The sequence below is a fragment of the Primulina tabacum genome, chromosome 4 (assembly GCF_025594145.1).
Source record: "Primulina tabacum isolate GXHZ01 chromosome 4, ASM2559414v2, whole genome shotgun sequence".
Lineage (NCBI taxonomy): Eukaryota > Viridiplantae > Streptophyta > Magnoliopsida > Lamiales > Gesneriaceae > Primulina > Primulina tabacum.
Window position 1 is genome coordinate 14,796,525 of NC_134553.1, and position 8,064 is coordinate 14,804,588.

An 8,064-nucleotide genomic window follows, 5' to 3' on the forward strand; every position below is an offset into this window, starting at 1 on the left:
TTATCTTGAACTTAATTCGATTTTATTATTTTAGTTTATTTATTTTACTTATTTATTTGCCCAAAAAAGGTGTGGGCAGCGTAGCCCGTGCGTACCCCATTGGGTGAAATTTTTTTGATCTAAAAGCCGTGCAGCTTCAACTCGGGCGCACATTTATATCCGTCCGGGTGCGCCTCTTTTACCATTTAAAGCCGCAAGACATCCGCCCGGGCGAAAACTTATGTCTGCCTAGACAGGTCGCGGATTTTTTAAATTTACACTCTCCTTTTCTTCCCCCATTCAAACCCTACCTTCTCCCTCTTCAATTTTTGCCGCCTACACTCTAATTCTCACTCACGTGACCCTTTTTGTGCCATTTTCAGGTCCAATTTCGTGTCACCATCTTCATCTAGCACCAAGGCGTGATTTTTCCCGCGTCCCCTTATCTTTTTCGGCCACCATTGAGTTTCCGGCCACGTCTCCTCCTTTGCTCCGGTGACGTCGTCTCCTTCCACTCTCTTACCAGTCAGCTTCGGTCTTAAAAGAGTTTCCCCATGCACAAGCTTCTCCGACGCTTCTATTCTCGGATTCCGATTAGCCATTCAAATTCCGACAACATACCTCCTATTCCGGGTTCTTTTTTCACAAATCATCCACAATGCCTCCGAAGAAAGCACGGGTAAGTCATGATGTTTCTTCGTCATCCTCTCGTATTTCCCATTCATTTGTTAATGAAGCCACTAAAGAACGTTATCAAGATGCCAAAATACATCGAGCTCCAATTCGAGAGCGTTGTTTTCAAATTGTGGCCCAAATTTCAATTCTAAATCAGATTTGAAATCGAGGATGGGAAAAATTTTGTGCCCAACCGCAAGCCGCAGTGGCACCGGTAGTTCAAGAATTTTATGCCAATGCGGCTGAGCGAGACGACAATAAAGCATTTGTGAGAGGGAAACTGGTGGAATATAGTATTACAGAGATTAATAAGTTTCTTTAAACGCCTGCTGTGGATGGTTCAATTTATGTGGCATGGGCAGCAAACCCCGACTTGGAATTGATGATGCGCACAATTTGCTATCCGGGGTCTCCGGGGATGACATTTGGATCCTACACTTGTTCCCCTGAGAAGTATTTGTTAGTCCCGGTTGTGATGTGGTATGAATTTTTGGCCACACGATTGATGCCAGTCGGGCACACTAGCGACGTGCAGAAAGAGAAGGGTTGTTGCTTTATGCGCTGATGACCGCTATACCAATCCATGTGGGAAATATTATCTATTTACAGATTAAACGAAGAATTCACAATCCTAATGTGGCTTTGTTCTTTCCTTACATTATCAACGAGCTGTGTACGGCCGCCGGGGTAGTTTTCCAGGATGATGATGAGTGGTTGCCACCGACAAAAGCCCTAGATGACGCCAGCTGGGTACAGAATACCGCGGTACGGTGGAAGGCTTTTCCTCAGTTTGGCCCTTTATGGGAGGTCTTAACTTTTGATCCACTGCCACAACAACCCCCACCACCGGCCCCGTGACCTCAATGTCGCCTTCTCCAGGATCGCATGGACGAATTTTCAGCATTTGCTGACCATCAGTTACAGTGGCAGGCTGTGAGCAAGACATATCAGATCTTTACCCATGCCATGTTGCATTTATCTCTGAGCCACACTGGTATTGATCTGGCTCTTATTCAACCACTTATGTCTGCTTTTCCGCCGCCATTTTAGTTTCACTACGTTGATGCACTACAGCCGGGAGCTAGCGTCATTCCCCCGGAGGCCCAAGGGGAGCAGGATTATTTATAGGGGAGTCACTTATGTTCCTTATTTTATTTCTTGCATTTCCTTTCGTTAATTTTCTGTTTTTGTTGCATGATTAGGTTCTATTGCGTCTATTTTGATGTGCAGTATCTGTCTCTTTTTATACCGTCTGATGCACTGGGGACACTGCTCTACTTCAGCATTGGGGGGGATGGGTGTTGTTTTGTTGCTTTCCTTTTGGTGCTTTGTTGATTTTATTCGTTGGAATTTGGTCTTGGTCAATTTGCATTGGTTGTGTGTTAGCTGACAGTGTTCGAAATAGTACTTGTTAGCCAAGGATGATTATGAGGTAATGAGACATGCCTTGTCTGTCATGTACTCGCACTTCTTTAGCACATATTGTAGTAGAGACATGAAGTTTTATTTAAAAGGTTGAATTCTCTTTGCACGAATGTTGGAACTAGAAGCATGCATGATAAGATGGTGAAATTTAAAACTAGAGTGGGGAACAGAGATGTTTGAAGGTGTGAATTGAGCTTGACTATATTTTCTTGAATCGAGGTATCTATCAGCAGCGTAATATGAAAAAAAATAAAAATAAAAAGAAAGATGGAGATGTAAGGTGTGGGGGAGCCGAATAAAGGAATGAAATCCTATTCCTGGCTAAAAATGTAGAACGCATGGATTTGAATCTGAAATGAATGGTTCTGATATATTCCTTTTATTATTGTATTCTAATTCAATCGAAAAAAATATTGGCTGCTGATGGTTACTGAGTGCAGAGGAATAGGGTAGAATAAGATTTACACTAACATGCTGATTTAAATCTCTTACAATGGTTGAGAATGGATCCCTCTATCATATATGATGCTAGGACTAACGACACACACACACGTTCAGGTTTCATTCGAAACAGTGTCTAGACCAAGGAAATTGCAAAGAGTTGTGCTTTGCATTGATCGATAAGGGAATGTGTTGAGTTTCGCTAAGGCTAATTGGGACCATGAACTCACTATTGAGATAATATGTGCTATGTTCCGTTTCGTTGTGTCTCCTTTTTTGCTCGAGGGAGAGCAAAAGGTTAGTATTGGAGGGTTGATATAGGTGGATTTTACATTTTTTTCATATTATGTGATGTCTCATTGTGTTGCACATATCGTTTAGATTGCATGCATTTTTTGGTGTTTTGTAATATGTTATGTTTTTTTAGTTGCTCATATGTCTTGTGGTTGAAAATGCAGGCAATTAGTGAATAAAAAGAAGAGAAGTGATCAAAGTGCGACAGATAGGCGCCCGTTCCAACACTTTGAACCACCCGGGTGCCTGCAAGATGTGGATTGGAGAAGAAGGCCGAAAGATATATGCCCGGGCGGAAAATTATGTGCTCCCGGACGCATCGATGGGAAAAATAAAAGCAGATTTACGAGGGACATCCGCCCGGGCGAAAGCCTATGTGCGCCCGAGCGCATTTGATTTTTGAAAAGATTCTAGGGTCGATTTGTTTCCTTATTTTGGATCCCATGACTGCTATGGAAGGTTTTTTAGGGACGAATTTGAGGGGAATGGGACCGGATTTGGCAGCCACCAAAGAGATTTGGAGAATAGAGGAGCTTGGAGTTGAAGATTATCGAGATTCAAAGCATCGTTCTTCGCGTTTTTCTTCATATCTAGTATTTTTTATTTAGAATTCATTGTTTAAACATTCTTGTGCTTATTTTTTACAATGAATTCTAGTAGCTAAACTTTTATATTTTTTGGGATTAAGGAGATCCTACCCCGAATCTTTGGTTTAATGCTTTAATATTCGACATTTTTTTTATGTTTGGGTATGTTATTATGTTCATTGCGTTATTAAAGCGTAGCTAACTTTAATAATAATCCCAGAATACAAGTGAGTTCGAGAGAATAACTTGTGCTCGGAACGGGTAGCATAGTTCGTGGAACTACAATTTACATAGAAATATGAAATTATGTACATGTTGATAGTTATAGTCGTCGAAAGCTAGGGGATTTATAGACGGAAATGCAATTCACCTTTGATAAATAATTAAAGAGATTTAATTACTTCACTGAGTGGAATTAATTTGGCACAACACGAGAGGGCGTGTTCAATTGTGTAGAAAATCCTGTCAAAAGCGTAAATGATTGTCGAGGTTAATTGGTTAAATTAGGGAGGGGTAGGTGAACCAGAATTCCCAACAAATTCATTTGTCATTGAATTTTAATTAATTATTTAATTTTTGAATATTGTAATTAGTTATTAGTTGCGCTATTTCAGTAGTTAACTATCAATCCAATTATCGTTGTTAAAAGTTGAATAGTTGAAAATAATAATTGAATAAAACGGTCTCTGTGGGAACGATATTCGTACTCTCGTACACTATATTATTACTTGATATCGTGCACTTGCGATAATTTCGAGCTTAAATATTATAAATTTTACTAAGGATTTTACAGTGCAAGTTTTGCTCGATCATAATATTTTGCATTTTTCACCATAAATAGTATCTCCAAATCTTCAATTTGCAAATACGAATACTGCTAACTCGAGATCATGCGTCGGATAATTTTTCTCATGCACCTTCAACTGTCTGGATGCATAAGTTATGACTCGAGTGTTCTGCTGAGAACCACACCCAAACTTAATTTCAAAGCATCAGTTTACAACACAAATTCCCCCTGTTTTGATGGCATAGCTAGAATTGGCGCCGTCGTGACCGCCTGCTTCAACTAATCAAAACTACTTTAATACTTTGGTCCCCATTCAAATTTCGCATTTTTTTTGGTCAAGGTCGTCATGGGTATCTCAATGGAGGAAAACCCCTTGATGAATTTTCGATAGTAGCCAGCTAAACCTTAGAAACTGCGGATTTCTGTCACACTTTTAGGCACCGACCGCTCTTTGACTGTCTCGACCTTAGATCGATTTAATTCTATTCCTTTTCTCGAAACGATGTGACCTAAGAATACCACCTTATCTAGACAAATCTCACCCTTGCTGAACTTTACATATAATTTTCGATCTCGTAGTACTTGCAAAGTCGTCTCCAAGTGCTTATCATGATTCTCTCGGCTCTTGGAATACATCAAAATATCATCGATGAAGACAATAATAAACTGGTCCAGGAAAGGCTGAAACACGCGATACATGAGATCCATGAAGATCGTGGAGGCATAATGAAACGTCTGCCCTTTTTATTGCTTAAAAGTACTAGAAAATTTTTCTTTTTCACTCATATTTTCGACCATGTACATATACTACATAAAAATATATTTTATAAAATATTTTACCCTTATAAAATATCAACCAACTAGCATTTTAAAATTCAAGTGAAATAGTAATAAAAATAAAATCGTCAAACGTTTACCAAACCTAAAAAGCAATAAATTTGAAAAGTATAGCCCATACTAAACCTCTCAAAATCTCTCAAAAGCATAAATAAAGAGTCTTAAAATCTTTAACGTAAATCATGAATCATAAATGCGGAAAAGTAGAAGCGCTGGTCCTCGGGTTGTGTGCACCTTCAGTCCATTCAGTTCATCCTCAAGACCTCCCTCAAACTCACCTGCATCCATCACACCTAGTAAGTCTAAAGACTCAACACACCATAATCTTTATAACAAATAATACGTATAAAATCGCATGCAAAAGTGAAAATACTTTTACGTAAAAATAACTTTTTCATGACATGCAAACATAAACCTTAAATTTTTCCTTTCTTTTTTCTCAACATGATATGACATAAAACCTTTTTCATGATCATAAACATTTTCTTTTTTCCTTTATTGAATTCAGATCGTTAATTGTAACTTTCCTCAAACCTCAAAAAGTCGATGGATCTATCTACATAAAACCACAGTACTGGGAGGCAGGGGACACCAGAAACACTCTCACCGGTCAACTGGGTCTTGACCTATCCTCTTTCGAATAGAAATACGATCATCGGACTCCTTCTGGGGCCTTTTCCCTCACGACATTTCCATTCTTACCTCAAATCTCATACCTCAATAATCACATTTACTTCACTTCCTTCAATGTTTTACATTCTCATTACTTTATAAAAATCATGCATAACATAACCTTTTTGTTTTTGAAACCAAGCATGCAACATGTCTTTTAAATATCTTCCTTAAATCATAAAAATCAAATAAACATTTAAAACTCATAATTTCTTCATGTAAAATTTCGTAAACATTCACAAATAATCATAATATCATGAAAACCGCATTTAGAGCACTGCCATGACATTTACTAATTTTTAGATGTAAAAAGACCGTTTTACCCCTGGACTTGACATTTTACGTTTTTGACTTTTCCTTGATTTCTTGACTCTAACATGTCCCAAATATTTATTTAAGCTAAAATTAAAAATTTCCATATTTTTATTTAGCTTAAAATCTAGGCTTTTCAATTTATCTTTAATTAATTGTTTTGAAGGTGTTTTAATCCCGAAAAATTCCAAACTTTAAAATAAAATTCCTAAATTAAAAACTTAGTCTTTTTACATTATTTAAGCCTTTATGAACCATGACTCGACCTCCGCGAGCTGCGTTTTGATTTATTTTGACTTTTAAGGACCCTAATTCGAACCCCTTGATCACCCTTGAGCCAACTTGGGATTCTAACGAGCCAAGCCCAAGCCATCCCAAGCCAAGCCCTTCCTAACCCTTACATGGATCCTACTGGAGCGTTATGACTCCACGAAACCAGCCCCTGGCTTGAAGCACACGCTTTGCAACCCCTTTTATCTCTCGACCGAGAGCCCTTGCAGCAAAGGACTCTTGATTTCGTGTCCAAGTCCCTACCAATGAGCCCAACCCCTGAACCAACCACTCACACACCTTTCTAGGACCCTTAAGACACACCCTAGCCCAGCCCCTAAGCCTTGGCCCGAACCCATCAGCCCCTGAATGCCTGCGCAATTCTGCGCAGGGCATGCAACGTTCTCGGGTAGGAGTCCTTGAAAACAAGGACTCCTCTCCAGCCCTCCTACTCAAGTCCTAACTTGGCTAGGACTCTTCCCTCGACTGAACCATCCCCTGACCGAGCCCTAGCCCAAGCTGTGACCCTCCAGCCCCCTTCCACAAGGAGCCCGATCACTCAATAACCCATGACAACACTTTCCCTTATCATCTAGCTTTGTTGTGTTATCAGCTTGTATGGTGGGTGTTTTAGGACTCTAAATCATGAAAAACTTTACTTGATCATTATTAAACATCATGGCCGCCCCTTAGTACTTGAAAAACATGAATCATCGCAAAAAACCGATAGTTTATATCATGCATATGAGTAAATCCGAAAATAACAATAAGAACACCATGTTTTCATACAATCATAATTAAAAACGTTAATACGATGTGATAGACGAGAAAAGGAGATATAAGGCGTGCCTTTGCATTTTAAACACACGAATAACCGTTGACGACGAAGAACGGTCAAAAACCTTGGCTTTGAAACTCCTTGAACCTTACGAAAATCCTTCCCCAATTGTGGTGTGTGTGTGTGCCGTAACTTTGAAGAATTTTGGTGTGTGCAAGAGGCCAAAAGTAGCGTGTGATTTGTGGTGTAGGGTTTTAGGTGTTTAACATATTATATATAGTTAATTATATACTAACAAGGCTTTAGGCCTATTAAGCTCATAATTAGGCACACTAGTCTTAATTAGGATTTAATTAAAATATTAAAATAGTTTTGTTTAAATAAGTTTGTGAATTTATTAGCCGGGTTGCCAAAAATTTCGTATTTTTGTTGAAAAACCAACACCGATAAAATTTACGTCCCGGCGTATAAAATCAGCTAAAAACCCCTTATTTTCAAAAATATGAAAAACCATCAACCCTATTTTAAACAATTGAAAATAATTATTTAATAAAATTATTTTACGTTTTTCAGCCCTCGGTCTCCGTTCTCCGATCGCAACTTGAATCATCCTTAAAAATACAGTTTTATGCATAATGATAATAAAATCTTATTTAACATATAATCATGTATGTCGCATTATCAATTAAGAAATTAAATCCATTAATTACTTATTTTATCATATTTCTTAGATTCATGTAGTTGAGTAATGTCGTCTTAATTTTGGACCTTAAAATTACTCCCCCTTTTAAATAATATTTCGTCCTTGAAATTAGATCTTACCGAATAATTCTAGGTAGCGACTCTTCAAGTCCCTCTCGGTTTTCCAAGTAGCTTCTTCTTCTGAGTGATTCAGCCACTTGACCTTGACCATTGGAATGACTTTATTTCGCAGTCTCCTTTCTTGTCTTGCTAAGATTTGGACAGGTCTTTCTTCATAGATCATATTTGGAGTCAATTGTAGAGGT